This window comes from Lissotriton helveticus, chromosome 3_2 (assembly GCF_964261635.1).
Source record: "Lissotriton helveticus chromosome 3_2, aLisHel1.1, whole genome shotgun sequence".
Classification (NCBI taxonomy): Eukaryota; Metazoa; Chordata; class Amphibia; order Caudata; family Salamandridae; genus Lissotriton; species Lissotriton helveticus.
Genome location: NC_136062.1, coordinates 462,083,050 through 462,104,546, shown reverse-complemented (window position 1 = coordinate 462,104,546; position 21,497 = coordinate 462,083,050). Strand labels below are relative to the sequence as shown.

The 21,497-nt window shown below is 39.3% G+C and overlaps 1 long non-coding RNA gene across 1 annotated transcript in view; it reads right to left on the bottom strand.

The window, feature by feature from the left end:
* The window catches only part of LOC144826360 (uncharacterized), a 130,405-nt gene extending 109,319 nt beyond the window's left edge, over window positions 1-21,086 (bottom strand). The window contains exon 1 of the long non-coding RNA XR_013609804.1: window positions 20,983-21,086. This is a non-coding gene — a long non-coding RNA (uncharacterized LOC144826360). The remainder of the gene's footprint in view (window positions 1-20,982) is intronic.
* Window positions 21,087-21,497: the final 411 nt, after the last annotated feature.

Below are 21,497 nucleotides of genomic sequence, written 5' to 3'. Positions count from 1 at the left end.
CATGAGTGAAGTGGAAACAGCAATGCATCAAGCTCAAGAAGATATTATGGACCTAGGAAACTTGGAAGAACAACAAAATATTGAACGGAAAGAAATATATCAGCAAGTGAGTGAACAGATCGACCATGGTTTTCTTCATGGAAAGAAAGAATGCACATGCACATCATTTGAACCCAATCTGAATGTATGTCAGTGGTCAAGCTGGTACAGGAAAAAGTTTTTTAATTAAAGTTTAGACCAGTTATTTACAGAAAACCACAGAATCACAATTATCTTGTGTTGTAACTGCTCGAACTGGGTTGGCAGCACACACCATAAAAGGAATTACATTAAATCTCTTACTAATGCTACCTGTAGAGCATGAAAACAAACTGGAATATTACAAGCTATCTGGAGAAGCTTGTTATGAGATTTCAAGAATGCTAAAGAATATTAAACTTCTGATTATTGATGAGGTGCGCATGGTCTCAAACTTAATGGTTGCCTTTGTTCCTGTGAAGAATGCAGCAAATTTTAAAAACAGAATACGATGTCTTATTTGGAGAAAAACAGGTGATAGTTTTTTACGATCTACTGCAACTTACTCCTGTAAAAGGGCAACCAAAACACTTGTGCATGAAAACACCAGAAAGTCTTTGGGAAATATTGGAAATGTCAACATTTGGTCATATTTTGAATACAAAGAACGTATTAAAAATATGCGACAGGCAAGTGATGAAGACTATGGAAGTAGTCTTTAAGATGTAAGGATTGGCGTATTGACAGAGCATTGTAAAGAAGCTTTGCAAAGTCGTCTACTTACAAACTTGTTTCCAAATGAAGATGTTGCTCCGGAAATAATGTACAAAAAAATGGAGAACATAAATCTATAATCTACCTAATGCCAATACTGCGAAAGTGTTCTACATTCAATTAAGAACTTTTAAAGCTGGAAAAACAACAAATATTAAAAATGAAAGATATTGATAAAAATAGAGCACGAAGGTATTACTATCACTTTGACAGAAAAAATGTAAACTAAATTGGATTCATTGGAAAAATCTATAACTATTGGTTTAGAAAAGAATTTATATGTATGTGAAAACTGTCAGGAATTTTACTGTGTAATTTGGATGTAGAAAGAGGTTTAGTAAATGAAGCAATGGGAAAAGTTGTTGATTTTGTTAATTATCAAAATAGTGATGGAAATGAATTTTTAAAGATTAAATTTGATCAGATTGAAGAAGCAAAACAGATTGGACGTTGTTCTGTTTGTTTATTGCTTGTTAAAGATGTGTATGTTCGTAGAAAACAGTGTCCTCTTTCTTTAGCTTATGCGTGATCATTTATAAACCTCAAGGTTTAAGTGTAGGCAGTGCTTTGGTAAACATTGGAAATACCATATTTAAAGAGGGAATGGCGTATGTTGCATTGTCCCGAGTCAGAACTTTATCTGGATTGTATTTGGTTGATTTTGATGAGAGAAAGATTAGTGCAGATGCAAATTGTGTAAGAGAGTATAATCGGTTAAGAAGACTGTATGCTCCCAATTTAGGTGAATATCCTATATATGAAAAGCGTGTAGTAGGTCAAAAACGAAGATATGAGAATCTCTGTCGTGAAGTTGGAAAAAGAAAAAAAATCAAGACAATGTTGAGATTCCAAACACAAAGAAAAGGGACAGTGTTGAAGAGATTGTTGGCTATCAGTCAGAAAATAGTTCAGGTATCAACCGCTATGCTAATGTAGTGGTGAACGTAGTATTTTTTCTAAAAAATCTCCAACAGCAAATTGTGGAGAATAGAGAAAAAAAGTTTTGTTCCTTGGTGCATCATAGTTTTTTAAAATTGAGAATTGATAAAACTAAAACCAAAAGTGTTTGTGGTATTCGGAATCTTCTGGATATATTTTCGGGTTCTTCACAATTTATACAGAATGTGCAACAAGATGCTCAGGAATTTCTTATGTATATGCTTAAAGTGTTGGAAGATGAAGGAATATAGATTGAAAATCTGTTTGGACTTTGTTATACATGAAAAATGAATGCGAAAATTGTACATTTACTTCTACCACTAAGATAGACACTCAAAGATTCACATATAAGACAATACCAGATTGTAAAACAGTGTCTTTTAACAAATTCGTTAAACCAGCTAATCAAAATATGGAGTGTAGCCAGTGCAAATCAGAAATGTTATCAACATTATTTATTCAATGATTTGGACAATATATAATTTTAATGATACAACATTGTAGAGCAGATGAAAGCAAATTGGAAACGTTAATTAAAATTTTTGTACCAAGTCAACAAACAATATCAGGAAGAACTTTTGTAGCAGTAGCAATTATTTTCCAGGATGGACCTTCCACGACATCTGGACACTACACTGTCTATTTCAAGTGCAATAAAGGATGGACATATTGTAATGATGCCCATTTGGTTTTCAAAAATCGTTTGCCTAACAAATTACCAAATTCATACCTAATATTCTTAATGCCAAAGTTCTGAGAACATAATTCGGTCTACTGGGAATATGTCAATATTAATTAATGAGATTATTTTTGATAATTTCAATATAAATGATTTCAGGAATATCATTCAGCCTAGTGGGAAGATATCAATATGAATTAAGAAGTTTATTTTGGATATTCTCACTGCAAATGTTTTAAAGAACAACATTTAGACTATAGGGAAGTTATGAAGAATTGCTGATTCAATTATTGTTTCTGTTCTTTGATATTGTATTTAGAAAATTCTCTTAAAAAGAAGCATTTTATATACTTGATATTTGTATTATATGCAATGTTATTGAGGATGTTTATTTTAGGAAATGTGAACAGATAGTTGACTTTGATGTAAATATTTAGGACACAGATTTGTTTTTTTTTAACAATCTTATTGATTGTATTTTTTTGCCTGCTGTTATATGAGTAACATTAAAATCACTGTATATGGTGAAATTCAATAGATTCTGAGAATAGCAAAAAAGGCAAACTGAATATTTTATATAATAGTAAAATTATGTTGTGTTGTTTATATTTTATTTTATAACTCTATCTTTTCTTCTCTTTTACAGATCCTGATTCTGAAGTTTGAAAGTTTTTAAAATTTAAATTATAAAAAACTGAAAAAATTATTTCGAATACTTTGATATCTACTATTGTAATGGTAAGTTTAAGTAACCCAATCACTATCCATGCACTACTACATTCACCTCTGCACTATCCATACAGTCCTCTAATCACCTGCGCATTAACATATTAAATCCCCCAGGTAGTATCCATGCAGTCCAGCAATCACTCTGTCACTCCCAATGCACTCTTTGAGTCACCCAGCCAGTACCATGTACTAATCCATTCCCTCTGCCAATAGCCATGCACTTGTAAATTCAATCAGGCGCTCTCCATACAGTACTCTTATCATTCAGTCACTACCCATGTAGTCATGCAATGATCCAGTTAAAAACACATGCACTGCTGCAATCCTTTGAGTGCTACCTATAGTTTAGTAATCTCCCTGTTACTATGTATGCACTCCTCCAATCACCCAGCCAGTCCGATTTCCATATCCAATCACTCTGCCAATACCCAAGCACTTATAAATCCACCATGCTGTCAACTTGCAGCACTCTAAGTATCCAGTCACTATCCATGTACTTGTACAATGACTCAGGCATTAACACATGCAGTGCTACAATCAAATGTGCACTATCCATGCAGTCTCTTAACCACCTCCACACTAATGATTCAATCCTCCATTTACCCTGGTAGTACCCATGCAGTGCAGCAATCACACTGTCACTCTCTGTCCACTCTTCCAATCCTCCAGCCAGTACCATGTCCTTATATGTTTGGTTCGGTAAGAACCTTAAGTTTGAGGACCATCTTAAGAAACTCACTGGCGTTTGTTTTTCTACCCTAAAAACTTTACGCAGGTTTTTTCCTTTCCTCCCGAAAGAAGCAAAAGAGACTGTTATTCGTGCCTTAGTACTCTCTAGGCTAGACTACGCGAATGGACTGTTCTGCGGATTGCCGGCATATCTGATTCACCGCCTTCAGGTTATTCAGAATGCCGCCGCTAGACTTTTGTTTAATGTCCCCAGGCGTTCCAGTGCTCGCCCTCTTCTCCATGCTCTTCACTGGCTCCCAGTTGCTCATAGGATTCTGTTTCAAATCTTAGTGCTTGCCTACCGAGCTATTCATCAAACTGGTCCTGTTTACTTGAGAAAAAGGTTTTGTTTGTATGTCCCTAACCGCCCACTGCGATCGGCCAACCTGTGCCAAATGTCCATCCCCAAATTTAAATACTGTAGACTTGGCGGCCAATCAATCTCAGTGAGAGCAGCTAAATCTTGGAATACCCTACCCCTTCATTTGAAAACTGCATCTACCCTTAGTGCGTTTAAGAAAGGTCTAAAAACTCACCTCTTTAAAACTATAGTTTAAACTTTACTCATCCAGTGTCTGCAGTTATTTGCTCTCTCTCAATCTGCTCTGTCTTCAAAGCGCCAGGATACTATTTTTTTAGTAATAGAGCGCGCTACAAAAGCCTTTAATAATAATAATAATAATAATTATATAATCACTGTGCCAAAACCCAAGCACTTATAAAATCACTATAATGTCAACTTGTAGCACTCAAAGTATCCCGTCACTATCCATGTACTTGTTCAATGACTCAGACATTAACACATTCAGTGCTACATCAAATGTGCACTGTCCATGCAGTCCTCTAATCACCTCCACACTACTGATTTACTCCCACAATTATTCAGGTAGTATCCATGGAGTCCAGCAATCACACTGTCACTCTCTGTGCACTCCTGCAATCAGCCAGCCAGTACCATGTCCTTATCTAATCCCTGCGCCGAAACCCAAGGACTTATAAATTCACCTTGCTGTCAACTTGTAGCACTCTAAGTATCCAGTCAATATCCATGTACTTGTACAATGACTCAGGCATTAACACATGGAGTGCTACAATCAAATCTGAACTATCCATGAAGTCCTCTAACCACCTCCACACTACTGATTCACTCTTCCAATTACCCAGCTACTACCCATGCAGTCCAGCAATCACACTGTCACTCTCTGTGCACTCCTCCAATCATCTAGCCAGTACCATGTTTTTATCTAATCACTGTGCCAAAATCCAAGCACCATACTGTCAACTTGCAGCACACTAAGTATCTAATCACTATCCATGCACTCACATTGTAGTACTCTAATCATCCAGTCAGTACCCATGTACTCATGCAATGATCCAGGCACTAAGACATGCACTTCTACATTCCTTTGACTGCTACCTATATAGTTTACTAATCTCCCTGTTACTACCAATGCACTCCTCCAGTAACTCAGCCAGTCCCATGTTCTTATCCAATCACTCTGCCAAGACCCAAGCACTTATAATACTCATAACATCACCATGCACTCTCCTTGCAGTAGTGTAATCATCTAGTCATGACCCATGTACTCCTATAATAAACATAACATAACATAACATGTACACTTGTAAAGCGCAAGCATCACCCGAAGGTCTCAAGGCGCTGAATAACAGATGTATAATAACACAGACACTAACACATGTAGACCTACAATTACCTGTTAATTACTCATGCAGTGCATGCACTCTTGGAATCAATCATGCTCTACACATGTACTCTATCAATCACCCAGATGTTATCATGCAGTTATTTCTCTTTTTAACCAAATGAGGTAGTTCTGAGGAGAACTGTTCTTTCTTCTTTTTTTTTTTTTTTGTGTTGTTTGAACAATTTTGAGATTTTTTGGGTGTTTTTTGAAGAACAAAAAACAAACAGACAAAACTTTCAACTTTTGGAATCAAAATGTCACTCCAACAGAATTTTTCTTTTAGCAGCGATGATTTCTAGCTGCTGAGCATACAGCATCAACTGATTGCTCCCCACAGCATAAAATTGCGTGATGCAGAGGTTTAGCCTCTAGAAGTGCTGGGACCATCTCCCTGGTAAGTTTGTGTGGCCTCTTAAGCACATCGCAGTTGTTCTTGTGCAAGTTGTCTCGGATGTATAGTCTGTAGATGCTTATACATACTGGAAGTGCCACACAAGTAGTTATTCTTGTTGCCTCTTGATAGAACTCTGAGACAGAGCGTGCAGCTCACCTTCCTTGCATTTAATTTTCTTTCTCCGGAATGGTAAAGAATTTCCAAACAATAGGCTCTGGTCTTGTTTTGGGAGGTGGTCCCAAATCTTCATCATCAGATGGATGGTCTATTGGTGGATTAGAAGAAGCCATTGCAGACGTTGTTCAAGTAAACACCAAAAAAACTCTCACTATTGCTCCTAAAAACACAGAAGGTGTCTCTCCTTTGATACAGCAGAGAGAATGACTAAAAAGTGTGGGGTCCTTCAAGTTCTATAATGGAAAACCTTCTTAAACAATCAAATAGTTTATTTTAAAGTCACATGGGAGTCGCGCACCCAGCGGGCAACCCGAGCACACCCGAAACGATGTGGCGAAAATATATTTAACAATAATATACCTTTATTACAAGTACAAATATATTATTTTTATAAATATCTTAGATAATCTCTTGTTCTAATCTGTACGTTAAAGTTATACACATATTGTTTTAAAACATAATTTTTTTTCTGGGAGTCGCGCACCTAGCGCGTCCCAGCACGCATATGACATCACACGGGTCCCGGCACCATGCACACATCGCATACGAAGCATGCACATGGTGCAAACCCATACGTATATGACGTTAAGCGGGGCCATCCACCGCGCACCCGTCGCTTACTAATCGCGTACATGACACGATCCCATAAGTATATGACGTTACACGGGGCCACGCAGGGCACTGATTTCAGATACTGCTTTCAAATTTATTTTAGTTGCAGTTGATTGTTGGTTGAGGCTCCTCTGGGTTTCGCCACAGTGCTTAGTTGATGCTCGAAGTGTTATTAAAGACATGCAAGTCTTTATCGGGACGCATACATGCTGTACACTTCACTTGGACCAGGGACCGGCCTTTGCTTCCAAAGCTTATCGGGATTCCATGGTTTCCATACATGTACAGGTGCATTAGTCTTCTCTATACCGGCCTGAGGGCAATTCATTTGGGGAAAGGATGCACAGTGACTTAAAGCAATCCTCAACAGTAGTATTAGGCACAGGGTGTAATTGGATCCATCACCGTTAAGGGATTCAGAGGGGATCGAATAATCTCCCCAAAAGATCTGTGGGTGGCCAGACCTCACACAAAGTCCTCTTTGGTATCAAAATGTATATTCCAGACCTAGACTGTCCAGACATTGTGGCGGCAGCCATGCTCATTGACATAGATAAGCGTTGTGCTGTCTTACAGCTTCTACAAGACTTCTGTAACACCAATTCCAAGAAGCAGTTGAAAATATCTGTCTCTGCAAGCATTGAGAAGAATCCAGCACCTTCTGAATGGATTACAAAAATTGGTGATCTCATTCAAGTGAATGTGGCAGTGTAAAAGGAGTTTGGTTCTTCATACCGCGTGTTGGTGCCCATCCTTGGAATTCAAGATTTGAGAACTGTTATCCTGCCTCCACTTCCTGGTTCTAAACATGATCTATTTGTCTCCATTGATCAAGTCAAACTGCACCATGTGGCCATCCTCAATAATTAGGAAATTCCTCTGCAACAAGTGACTCATACAAAGCTGTTTCTCTTCAGCTGGGGGGGAGTGGGGTGCAAAATACACCATACTCAAACCCTGCATCAGCATCCCGCAATGCAACTGAAGTGACTACTGCCATTACCACTGCGTCTTCAATAGCAGAAGTTGTGTTTACAGATACACATGCTTTGGATTTACCTCTTCTGGATTCCTCTAGTCTGGTTCCAGTACCTGACCCACCAGTTTTCGAATAACAATTCTGGGTATTGCATAGATCGAGATGATTTTTATTCTGATAGTTCTTTTGCTGTTGACCCTCCTCCATTAAGGATCTGTGGGCCTGATTGACAAAGGCAAATTGAGATGAAAGTCTAATTTTACGACTTTTGGTATCCACAAAAGGCATTTATGCTGAGTAAAGATAGACTTTTGTCTCAATTTAACTTAGGTTTTCGTCTCTCTTGGACTTAAGACAAAAATGTAAGTTATTCTAAACATATGAAAGGTTGGTGCCCAGTATTATGTAAGTGAGTTCCTGGGATACAAAATCTAAAAATACAATTTTATTTTCTATGTGTTATACTGTATTCACTATTTGCCAGAAATAAATTAGACAAACAGCTGACACGTGTTTCGCCCGTACTGCCAGCAGAGACCGTCCTTGCCCGAAGAAAACTTGTGTCTCCATTCAGAACCACTAGCTTTCTCTTACAAGACCTACTGAGTGAATCACTATGAGACTTTTTGCCTAGAGAAAGCCTTTGGACTGCTGGCCATAAGGCAAACCATGTGTCTAATTTATTTCTAGCAACTAATAAATACAGTGTACCACATCGAAAACAACATTTTGGGATTTTGTATCTCAGGCATTCATGTAAATAATATCGGGTACCAACCTATCATACGTTTCAAATAATCCATTTCAATTGGGTGGGCTTGGGTACAGCCACCTGATTGGCACATACCACATCCAGAATTGGGTCCTGATCCCATTGTGTGGGAACCTAGGCAGCACCCACTCCCATATCTAGTTAAAAATTTAAGTTAGAATGAGGCAAAAGTCTAACTTTACTACTCCTAAATGCCCTTTGTGAATATCGAAATCATAAAGTTAGACTTTCATTTCAGATTACCTCCGTGAATCGTGTTCTGTCTTTTAATTTCATGGCCGGAAAGCACTTATCTGGTCTCACCGTGGATAGATGTTTTGACTACACTTTACTCAGTTTTTTTATTTCTGTGGATTGGATTTGTGATTGTTTTGTTTAATTGATTAAGGGCCATTATCTACCAGAACGCTCTGCTACAGAATTGGTCTATGGGGTGTTGGACAATAAACACAACATCTCCCAGATACAGTTTTCAGTCCTGGAAAAAAATTAACAACGAGAAGGAGAGGATCTCACTAGATCCCTCCTCCAAAGAGAAATATTTTGGATGAAAAAATTAGGGACTCAGGAGCCAAAAGGGCTCAATGAAAAAATTGACTATTCGTGCTTATAAATAAGGGTGCACCCGGAGTGTAGTGCATTTGCAGGTCTCAGACTGACAAGAAAAGATTTGTAAAATCCTGTTGTATTGTAAATATCATGTATTCTGGTAGAATGTTCACTCTATAATTGTGTTGTTATTGCTTTTTACCATCTATCTTTAATTTCTTTGTTTTTTCGTCATATTTATTTTTTCGTCACTTTTTACGTTGTTTTCACTGAAGCATGGTGAGGCGAGAGGGGTTTGATTACAGATAAGGGAATCAGTGGGTGTTTCCCTGAGTAGTTGAGAGTTGTTGAAATCCAGAGTCTTTGGTTTCTAGAAATGGGTAACATCGATTTCCAGCCCAGGTCAAGATGGCGCTTGGAGTAAGAACTTTGTAGTCCGTTTTCCATGTTGTTTCCGGAAATCACAGAGTAGTGCGCGCCATGATGGCAGTAAAAGTAGAGCGCCTTTCACCAGAGCATTGTGGCGAACGTTACCGCATTCAGGTGGAAAAGAATTGTGCACCGGATTGGTGTCCAGAAGGTAAATCCGTGTTGTCATAAGCGGTGTAAACTTCCAGGGGTTAGATAGAATGGGAGTTTAAATAGCGTGTTTCGCTTTTGCAGGTGTTTGAAAGATTGCCGTTTTGAAGGTAGTGACTGTCAGACTGAGGTGGATAATGATTTAAAACCGTGGTAAGACGCAGTGACGTCTTTGTGAATTTGTGCAGATCACATTATTACCAGCAATGTTGATCTCTTGACACTGTCGGTACTCTTGACAGGTGGTGCATACTATTTTCGGTTTGGAGTGTGAGTATATTTATGCATTGCTTCTCACATTTTTGTGGTGAGGTGGTGGAATGTGCACGTTTTGTTGGAATCCTCTTTTTCTTCTTTTTTACCAAAGTAAATTCTTGTATTGCCTACTACATATAGAATTTTGATAAAAACCTATAAAGTTTCACTTACAGTATGTATATATTCAGTTTCAGGCCCCTGAGAAAGAGTCTCACAAGACTCGAAATGCATCGGGCTTCAACCACCTTGTCACACTTTGTTATAATTTCATGAAATGGAAAATTGATTATAAATGTGAATTTAATTGAAATGTCATAGATCCATTGAGTTGATGACTTGAATCAAATCAAAAATAAAAATATTTCATGTTTAAAAAAGCAAAACAAATGTTTATGTTCAAGAATGAATAATGGAAAATGCTTTGTTAAAAGATATGTTTAAGCAGATAAAACAGTTGTGAATAATTCACACACAGCAACAGTGCGCAGAGGTTGAGTGGCCATTCCATTCAAGTTAGGAAGTTTATTGTCAAGGCACGGAGTGTGGACAGACGTGCCACCTCAGCAGCACGCTTGTAAATAAAGAAAAAATCCCACAAATAATAGAGTGGATATAAAATTAGCAAACAAGTGGCGTGCTTCTCCACAAACAATCACTTTGTTACATTGTCCAAAGGAGTGGAGCACCCGCACCCAAAAACCATGTCGTATGATCTGATTTCAAGTCTTAGGGATAAAAGGGCTAAAACTTTAGCGTATACATCAGAACAAGCTACGGACATTTATTCTTTAATACAAGAAGTACAATCTTCTGATGTACAAGGCAATACAATTGTACAACAGTTAAAACAACTAGAATTCTTGGCAAAATGTCAAGTCAGTCAGAGACTTCATGCATCAACCCTGGTGCAGTATCACAAGGTAAAGAGAATTCCACGAGGTTTGAGAATGTCCATAAAACCTATGTTATATAGATTTCACATGAATAAAGAGTTTATGGAGAAATGGTATTGTATCTTGAATAAGTGCTCACTGTATTTGATTTTATTGCTAATAGAAGAACTGGCAAGAGTCATCACCGAATTAACCAATGAAATTGATGAAATCAAACAAAACTTGGAGAGTAGAATGGATAAGGAAGATTGGGAGAAAGTTCTGAGTGATATCAATATCACACTGGATAAACATTCTAAAGAAATCCAAGAGGGAAAACTCAGGAAATTTAAAAGGGACACGCTTGATTACAAGCTGAATGAAGTTTATACCTGGGCCGAGGTATACGCCCAGAGAAGAGTATATACCAAGAAGAAAGCACCAACTACATCTGTAGAAAGTTTAGTGTCAGACACAGATCTCAGTGCTAATAGACCATCAGCACACAAACAAATTCCGGCAACATCTGGATCAGCAGAAATTGTAGAAACCGCTTCAGCCTCCGGAACATCCAAGTCTTCTTTTCCCCAGGTCGGGGATTTAAATCAACCTCCAGGAAAACCCAAAACAAAACCAGGAGAGGCAAAAGAAGGAGCACGAACACGGAGCAACAAACAAACTTAATAATAAACATATCAAAAACAGAATTAACAAATGAAGAGCTAAGAGTCTTAAATAGAGGATTGGGCTTCGTTCCCACCTACGACACGAACATTTTGGAATGTGAGGTAGCTCTTTTTAAATTCATGAGAGTCCTTAGATGAAGACATTTTTTCACGAATGTGGTTCCTAAACAACCCGACAAAGAACCGGCTGAACTTATGGAGTTCAAACCTAAGTCTAAATTTCAATCTCCTGTTTCTCATAAAATCTTGGACGCATTTGAAAAATCAATTCGCAATGATTTGGATAAATTGAGCTTTCGGAGATCGAAAACCAAAAATATATCAGATCATGACAGAAACATTTTGAAAAATATACAAAGAAATGAAAAGATTTTCATCCAAAAAGCTGACAAAGGAGGTGCTATTATTATCATGGATAAAGAATTCTATTTGCGCAAAGTTCAAGAACATGTTTCTGATGAATCCACCAACTTGAAATTAGACGAAGATCCCACCAATGACTTGGAAGTTACATTAAAGACAATACTGGATAAAGCTCTTGAATTCAGTTACATCTCAAAAGCCACGAAACAATTCCTTACAGTACAATATACAAGGCGTCCTCGCCTATACATGCTCCCCAAGGTTCATAAGGACAAATACAATCCACCTATGAGACCTATTGTAACCGGGTGCAGCACCATTTTTGAGCCATTGGGCCAATATATTGATACATTTTTGCAACAGTTCGTGCAGAATTGGCCTTCTTACATCAAAGATACGAACCATTTTCTTCTGAAACTCAAGGAAATTCCCGTCACCCAAAATTTGCTGCTTTGTACAATAGATGTTAAATCTTTATATACATCTATTCCGCATCAATCTGGACTGGAAGCAGTGGAATGGGCGCTGTTGAAACAAACGGACATCAGAGCAGAAAAAACATTCATTTTGGAATTATTACATTTCTGTCTGTACCACAGCTATTTTCAATGGGATTCTAAGTTCTTCTTACAACAGAGTGGAACGTCAATGGGATTTGCTGGGGCTCCAGCATATGCCAACACATTTATGGCAAAGTTTAAATCTGATTTTATTTATACAGACGAAGATTGGCAAGATAAAAGCATTTTGTATCAAAGATTTATTGATGACATTTTTGTGTTATGGTCAGGCAGCAGAGAAACCCTGGAGCATAAAATTGAACTATTGAACACACATGTTGAACAAATCAAGTTCACTCACACCATCAGTGATCAGGAAATTTCTTTTTTGGATGTGGCAATAAAATTGAAGGAAGAATGAGCACCGAAGTATTTCGAAAAGACACTGATGTAAACATTTCACTTCTGTACCAGAGTTTTCACCCGCAAAACTTAAAGGACAACTTACCAATGTCTCAATTTATGAGAATAAAAAGAATTTGCTCGGAGCCTGAGGATTTGGAAAAACATCTGACCTTACAGCACTCCAAATATATTGAAAGGGACTATCCACAAAAGGTCCTTGAAAAACAAATGATCGTATTAAAACGTATGACAGAGTGAATCTTCTCAAACAGAAGCCTAAGAAGACCCAAGACAGGCATGTATTTGTGTCAAAATTTTCAACCAGTTCCTTAAAAATCAAAAACATCATTTCACGACATTGGGAACTTTTTTTCAACATGAGCCGGACTTTGAAGGGATCTTCTCGCAGAAACCGATTTTCGCATATACCAGATGTAAGAATTTGAAAGAACTATTACACTCATCACCAACACAACAAGAGCAAGCCCAAAAAGGTATGAAACATTGCATGAATTGTGTTCATTGTAATAATGTCATTACTGGAGCAAACTTACACCACCAACAAACGGGCAAACCAATATCACTATACTATAATTGTGACTGTAATTCCAACAATTTGATCTATTACATTAAATGCCCATGTGGAAAACTCTATGTGGGAAAAACTGAGCGAAAACTAAAACTTCGCATATCGGAACACAAAAGCACCATTAGGAATGTAAATCTGAAGAGCAATCTTGCTAAACACTGGCTGGACAATAAACACAACATCACCCAGATACAGTTTTCAGTCCTGGAAAAAAATCAACCAACGAGAAGGAGAGGATCTCACTAGATCCCTCCTCCAAAGAGAAATATTTTGGATGAAAAAATTAGGGACTCAGGAGCCAAAAGGGCTCAATGAAAAAATTGACTATTCGTGCTTCTTATAAATAAGGGTGCACCCGGAGTTTAGTGCATTTGCAGGTCTCAGACTAACAAGAAAAGATTTGTAAAATCCTGTTGTATTGTAAATATCATGTATTCTGGTAGAATGTTCACTCTATAATTGTGTTGTTATTGCTTTTTACCATCTATCTTTAATTTCGTCGTTTTTTCGTCATATTTATTTTTTCGTCACTTTTTACGTTGTTTTCACTGAAGCATGGTGAGGCGAGAGGGGTTTGATTACCTATAAGGGAATCAGTGGGTGTTTCCCTGAGTAGTTGAGAGTTGTTGAAATCCAGAGACTTTGGTTTCTAGAAATGGGTAACATCGATTTCCAGCCCAGGTCAAGATGGGGCTTGGAGTAAAAACTTTGTAGTCCGTTTTCCATGTTGTTTCCGGAAATCACGGAGTAGTATGCGCCATGATGGCAGTAAAAGTAGAGAGCCTTTCACCAGAGCATTGTGGCAAACGTTACCGCATTCAGGTGGAAAAGAATTGTGCACCGGATTGGTGTCCAGAAGGCAAATCCGTGTTGTCATGAGCGGTGTAAACTTCCAGAGATTAGATAGAACGGGAGTTTAAATAGCGTGTTTCGCTTTTGCAGGTGTTTGAAAGTTTGCCGTTTTGAAGGTAGTGACTGTCAGACTGAGGTGGATAATGATTTAGGACAGAGGTAATACGCAGTGACGTCTTTGTGAATTCGTGCAGATCACATTATTACCAGCAATGTTGATCTCTTGACACTGTTGGTACTCGTGACAGGTGGTGCATACTATTTTCGGTTTGGAGTGTGAGTATATTTATGCATTGCTTCTCACATTTTTGTGGTGAGGTGGTGGAATGTGCACGTTTTGTTGGAATCCTCTTTTTCTTCTTTTTTACCAAAGTAAATTCTTGTATTGCCTGCTACATATAGAATTTTGATAAAAACCTATAAAGTTTCACTTACAGTATGTATATATTCAGTTTCAGGCCCCCGAGGGAGAGTCTCCCAAGACTCGAAATGCATCGGGCTTCAACCAGCTTGTCACACTTTGTTATAATTTCATGAAATGGAAAATTGATTATAAATGTGAATTTAATTGAAATGTCATGGATCCAATGAGTTGATGAATTGAATTTAAAAAAGCAAAACAAATGTTTATGTTCAAGAATGAATAATGAAAAATGCTTTGTTAAAAGATATGTTTAAGCAGATAAAACAGTTGTGAATAATTCACACACAGCAACAGTGTGCAGAGGTTGAGTGGCCAGTCCATTCAAGTTAGGAAGTTTATTGTCAAGGCACGGAGTGTGGACAGACGTGCCACCTCAGCAGCACGCTTGTAAATAAAGAAAAAATCCCACAAATAATAGAGTGGATATAAAATTAGCAAACAAGTGGCGTGCTTCTCCACAAAAAATCACTATGGGATGTTGGAACCACATTCCTCTTCACATAAACTAAAAAGAGATCTGTGCCTCATGAACATTTCAGCTATTCCAGTGACTAATGAAATTGTTTTAAGCAAAGTTCCTTTTGATATATTCGGTCCTACGGAGACCCTTCAGATATTAAATGTGTTTAGAGTTTCTAACGGTGATGTGATAGTACTTTGTTTACTGTCAGATGATTGGGATGTTGTAACTGTAAACTCTATGCTCTTGGAGCTGGAATATTATACTGTTTTTGAGTCAGAGGATTTGTAGATGAATTCTGCAAATTATGGGGAAATATTCTGTGATAATTTCTGACAATTATTTTCTGCATCAAGCTACAGTCCAGCACCACATTTTTAATTACACTCAATAGGAACATTACCCCACTCCCCCACAAGGGACTTCTAAAATCCATAAAAACAAATGTACCTATTTTACAGGATACAATACCTCAGACGCGACATTGCATTACTTTGATAGTTCCTACTCCTCCAAATAAATATATGCTTACACAAACCAAGCACATATATATTGCTTCATCTGGCATACAATTGGCAGTTAAAGGTTATGATTATTATAACAACACAATTGAAATGAAATCAGGATTTAAAGCAAACAAGTTTGATCCCTTTTACTCCCACTCCCAACATTTAGGTGTTGTTCCCATCTATTCCGTGGGGAAATGTTGTCAACAATGAATGGAACATTCCACACTGTCTGTGGTTAAACAACATCTTCCTCCACTGCACGAAAATATGGATTTGTCAGATGTTTCATTAGGCCCTAAGTCTCCATGTTCTAAAATATTTATTTATACTACTTATAATGAAATTTGGCATTAGTCACAATTAGAAGGTGCTGCATGTTTGAGACAAATTGATAAAGACAATTTAGATAAAGTGCTTGCTGTTGTTGATAAAAGTATTAATACAACGTCTTCTCATATTTACAATTTGACTAACACTGTGTCTTCTGTATTGATATTATGCAAAGTGGCATGTTGACATTGTATCATAGGCAAAGACTGCTCAGATCTCTTATGCAATTCAGCAGGACATTACAAACCCTCAAAAATGGGTGTGTACCCTGGTGTTATCTAAATTCCAGTCACCTGTTTCTGCCCTTCAATTTGACATGAAAACAACATTGGTGGAAAAAAGGATGCCACTTATACAATGTTGCATCTAGAGAAGTTAGATTTGCTCCCATTTACAATAGCTGAAACACCTTCTGCTGTCTGGTTAATACAGGGAGTAATATATTTGCTGAATTCAACATATATATAAACCCCTAGGAGGAAGCTTCATTCATGAATTAAAGTCACTCCCATTTACATATCGTGGTGAACATGCCAATAAGTAAATCTTACTCACTGGACAGGAATGCAACTCTTCTGTCAAACAATCAACTGTTTGTAAACATGTGCCCACCCATGTTGCATGCAATGCATCATTCGCGAATTTGGCCTGCTATCTAAAAGGAATACCAGATCCCGCAATACTCCCACTTGATACCGTCCTCTCAAATGAAAGTTATGTAATGCTTACTGATCAGGACTGCTGTGGAATGCGAGCTGGAATCCCCTATATTTTCTCTATTTCCCAGCTCGCCACCTGTTGCAATAATGTCCTTTTGCCCCCAACACAAGGAGTCATAGACAGCTTGTTTTGGTTTTCTTTTCCTTCTTTGAAGGCATATTTCAATAAGCTGAGCAGGCTCAAAGCACTATTATTTCAGTAATAAGTAGCTAACACATCTGCTTGAGAAACTTTTAAATTAAAAGTTGCAAGGGCATCCAGTGAGATGCAGTCCTTGTTTAACACAAACCTCCCATTACTTTCTGGTGAATTGGTGCACCATATTTTGAATGCATCTAATACAGCTGGCCTAGCCCATTTTTTTTAAGTCGTCGGTTCTGGCTGGGTCAGTGCATTCCAAACCATCTTTAGAATAATACCGGGTTTTATCCATTCTTTTTTCTTCTGCGTGTTTGGAGGATTTCTGCTGCTGTTAATCCTAATCTGCAGCATTGTGGACCTATTTTTTCTCCTCTCTGGTGCATGCTTTTTTTGCATGCACACTGGGCCTACCACCGCTCTATTTTTTCCATGAGTGCATTGTATAATTCTTGGGAATTCACATGCTTCAGGAATTGGACCTTGATTGGTCATTCCAACCTGTCTGGTATTTGACTGGCTCTGCCAACGCCAGCTCCCGTGGACATAGACATAGACCTGTTGATGAGTACATTAGTAACCCATTTTCAAAGTTGTCCCTTGGGCCTACGGCTTCTTCAGAATGCAAGCTATGAGCCACTCCTGCCTGAGTAGACCAGTGCAATCGCACATGGAATACTAAGGGATGGCTCAAAAAAATTGGATGCAGGTTGCCTGGCTACTTTCTCAGCATTGGCTGAGACTGAGGATCATGTCTGTTCTATGAAATTGAGAACTGGGCTGTGAACCTATCATCGTCTGTGGAGATGAATCCATTTCGGAATTACTCACCTATGATTTTGCATGTAACATCATGCATACCTCTCACACATTAAATTTGGCAACTTTTGCATAACTTGACATGATGAATCATTTCCTATTTTTATAGCATTTAAATTCAATACCCACTGAACAATGCTTCACGTCGGCTTATGTTACGTTTTTATTTTTCATTATTTAGTTAGTTGTAGTGTTATTTGGCTGACCAAAGGGATTTTTTGATATTTTGATATTTTGTGGGTATTTGTAAAGCGCGAGCGTTCGCTCCCAGGGGAGCATCATGGCGCTGGGCGAGTTACGGAGGAATAACTGAGAAAAGTGGTGAATAAAAGATAGAGCTAGATGGCAGCCAGGACAGAGGAGTCTGAGAGTTTGTAGACCCATGTCTTAAGAAGTTTCCTGAAGTTGTTCTCATTATTGATGACTCTGAGGTCAATGGGTAAGGTGTTCCAGGCTTTAGCTGCCAGAACATTAAAGGATTTTCCTCCTCTGGTCTTATATTTAAATCTGGGGATTTGGACAAGGTTAGTCCCAGAAGATCTCAGGCAGCGCGAAGGATTGTAGCGCTTGAAGCGGTTTACAAAATAGCGGGGTCCTGTATTTTGCATGGTTTTATAGACTGTGAGAAGCAGTTTGAAAAAGATTCTTTTGTGCAGTGGCATCCAATGAAGTGAATTCAGGGCTGCAGATGCAGATGACCTTCTGGGGAGTTGTAGAACCAGTCGCGCTGCAGCATGTTGTAGACTCTGCAGCTTCCTGAGGGTAGATTTTTTCACCCCAGCCATAAGGCCGTTGCAGTAGTCAAGTCGGGAGAGTAGAAGAGCTACCGCGACTGACTTTCTGGCTGCAATTGGGAGGAAATCAAAGAATTTCCTCAGGGATTTTATTAGTCCAAAACATCGACCGGCAGTGATCTTGACGTGGTCGTCAAAAGTGAGGGAGGAATCAAATTGTACGCCCAGATTTCTGGCTGCTGTAACTGCACTAGGAGGAGCCTCGGAGCCTGTGGGCCACCAATCTTTAGGGGAGAAAGAAATATTCTTGCCTATTGGAATGATCTCTGTCTTTGCGCTATTGCATCTAAGATGATTAGTGTTTAGCCATACAAAGACATCGGATAGGCAGTTTTTAAAGCGAAGCTCTGCGTCCGTACGCTGTTTGTCGATGGTGACGACCAATTGCGTGTCGTCAGCGTAGGACGTAACCAGGATACCATGTGACTCTATCACAGCTAAGAGGGGTGCCATGTAGATATTAAAAAATAGGGGGCTCAATATGGACCCCTGGGGCACTCCAGATGTAATTGGCTTTTCGCTGGAAAGATATGGTCCAAGTGCTACGGTCTGGTGTTGTGAGTCCCCTATAGGGTCCACTGTAGTTTTGCCTTATGTTAACGCAAGTACATACATAATAGGCGCTTTGCTTTGCACATGTTATGTAGTAACCGCTGGTTTTTGTGCAACGTTGTAATTTTTGTAATAAAATGCATATGCTTTATTATTCCGTTCTTCTGCTGGGATTTAGTTTGTACATCTTGCAAGGCCAAACAACATCTACCCTGTATTTTTCAGCTGCTGTTTGTTTAACAGAGCAAGTCTTATTGTATAAGCCAACACTTGCAATTCTAAAAACAGAGCACAACAAGGCGTGCAGACAAAAGGTTCTGAGATGTAGACCAGTTGATTATGGCTCTCAGGTATGGGGTCCGGTAATAATCCCAGAGATCTTTAGTACAACATACTATTTACAAAGCAAGAGTAGGCTTAGGCTGATTTGTCATTCACTATGACAGGACTTTTCGTTGTGTGTAGTGTATTAGTTCTGCTGATCACATGATTGACTTGCTTATGACCCTTAATTGTAGCATACTTTTTGCATGATAGAGCATGCTAGTTTCAATACATATTGTAATCTTTCCAGGTGTCTCTCTCCCTTTATTTTGGACATTTGTTAGTGAGAATAGAAAAGTGAGGGCTTGTTACTGTGACTTCTGAGGTAGTTCAGCGTGTTTGTGTTCTGGGGTGCTAAGTAACCTCTCTCTCTGGAAGATTAGGAGAGGAGGTAGAGCACTATGAGTTACTCTGGATTTGGGGCCATAGGTACTGATGTGGTAAGGTGATTCTGTCCCTCCATGCTGATGTCCCGTGATCCCCGGCATAGTTCTGCTATTTAGTAAAATCCTTGCAACAGGGCATAGATATTAGCCAGATTGATCTACTAGCGTCCCAATGACCAAAGCATATCTGCCCTGCTCTTCCATGATGAATTGTGTGTGGTGGGATAGAACGTTTTTATAAATTAGGATGCAAACCTCTGGAATAAATGCTGTAACAGGAAAAATAGTGTTGTGAGCCCCAGACGGGAGCTATCTTTCTTGCAGAAAGTTAATCTGTGCACCATGACGTGCCAGGTACTGCAGGACTTTACTGCCTTTTGGTGAATTATTGAGGCTTCTGATGTTCCAAGACATACTGGAGTTTTATTGACCCTGGCTTAAGGGGTTGTGTGCAAATCATGTACAAATACCTGTAAGTCAATTGAAGTGTTCAAGGCATATGGTAGCAATGGCATTTCAAGGAAAACTGGACATAAAAGCAAACAACTGAATTAACCCCCCCCCCCCATGCACCCACACCAGGCATTCATGGACCCGGCGAATCCCAAAACAAGAAATATTAATAAGACATGAAAGAAAACAGTGATCATAGGAGTGTATACCACTGGGTGGCTGGCAACGCGACGGCAGATACCCAGTCGCAATCTATTCCCTGTGGATATGTAGAGGTATGAGTTCTGAAAAAAATGGAAGGCATGGGATCGAGAGTTTAGGCGATCTTGCCTGCCTGATTCAAAAGGGCAGAATGTGATGATGCCATGTGCCACAAGACATAGGTGGGTAATAGCTTGCAAGCATCAGCCTGTATAAGGAGATCCCGACTGGCGCTGGTATGTAAGTCCAGAGGAGACCTATCAGGGGTGGAACACCGTGATGGTCGCACGGTCTCCAGAGTGTTGTTTTGCAGTTTGGGTATCGAAGAAGTGGGCTTTACCATCCACATCAACCCTGAGGCATACAGGGTACAGCATTCCATAGCAGAATCCCAGCATTCCGCAGTGTTGACTTGACTTCTGAAAATGTTTTATGTACTTCTTGCACCACTATGATGAAGTCAGAGAAGAGGGGAATTGTGTAGCCCTGCCATGGTAATGGACCAGTTTCTCGTGACAGCCAAAGGGCCACGTCCTGATCACTGAAGTTAAGCATTCTTGCAATAATCTGCCTCAGCGGGCATTCAGGATTGGGGCGGGGCATAATGAGTGGTGTGTCCACTCCACCACAAACGTCTCTCAAGAGACAGATCTAAGCGTACCGTGTTAGTGGACTCTGCAATACCTATGATGTGTAGGTTATTGTGCCTACCTTGTGCCTCCAAGTCTTCCTTTTTAATGGCCAAAGATTTCAGCAGTTTTTACATTCTCTCCAAGCGATTTGTGGTCTGCACAGCAATGTCCTCCAGATCCGAAACCTGCCCCTCCGCAGCAGCCAGTCTTTTTTCTTGGCGGTCAAGTCGTCTCCCCATGGTATCCAGTCATCAGGCCAGGGCGGAAAATCTATGATCAATAGTACAAAAGCCTAAGTTTGGCCTTTATGATGTCCGGGCCCACCAGTTGTTCTGTACCAGGACCTCCCATTGCCTCACCCTCCGACATGGGTGCATGTTTTGCATGTCAGTGCTGAGGTGCACTTGCAGAGCTATGTGTATGTCCAGTGGGAAGGGTATGCCCAGACGTGTGTCCCTTGCTCACTAAGCCTCTGAAGTCAAGCTATCTTGGCTGAAGATGGCTGATAGCCAGAAACCGGTCCTTGGATGCTTGATTCTGGTCCAGGAAAGACATGGCTTGGCAGTTCGGTCTGGACTGTTCCCAAGAGGCACG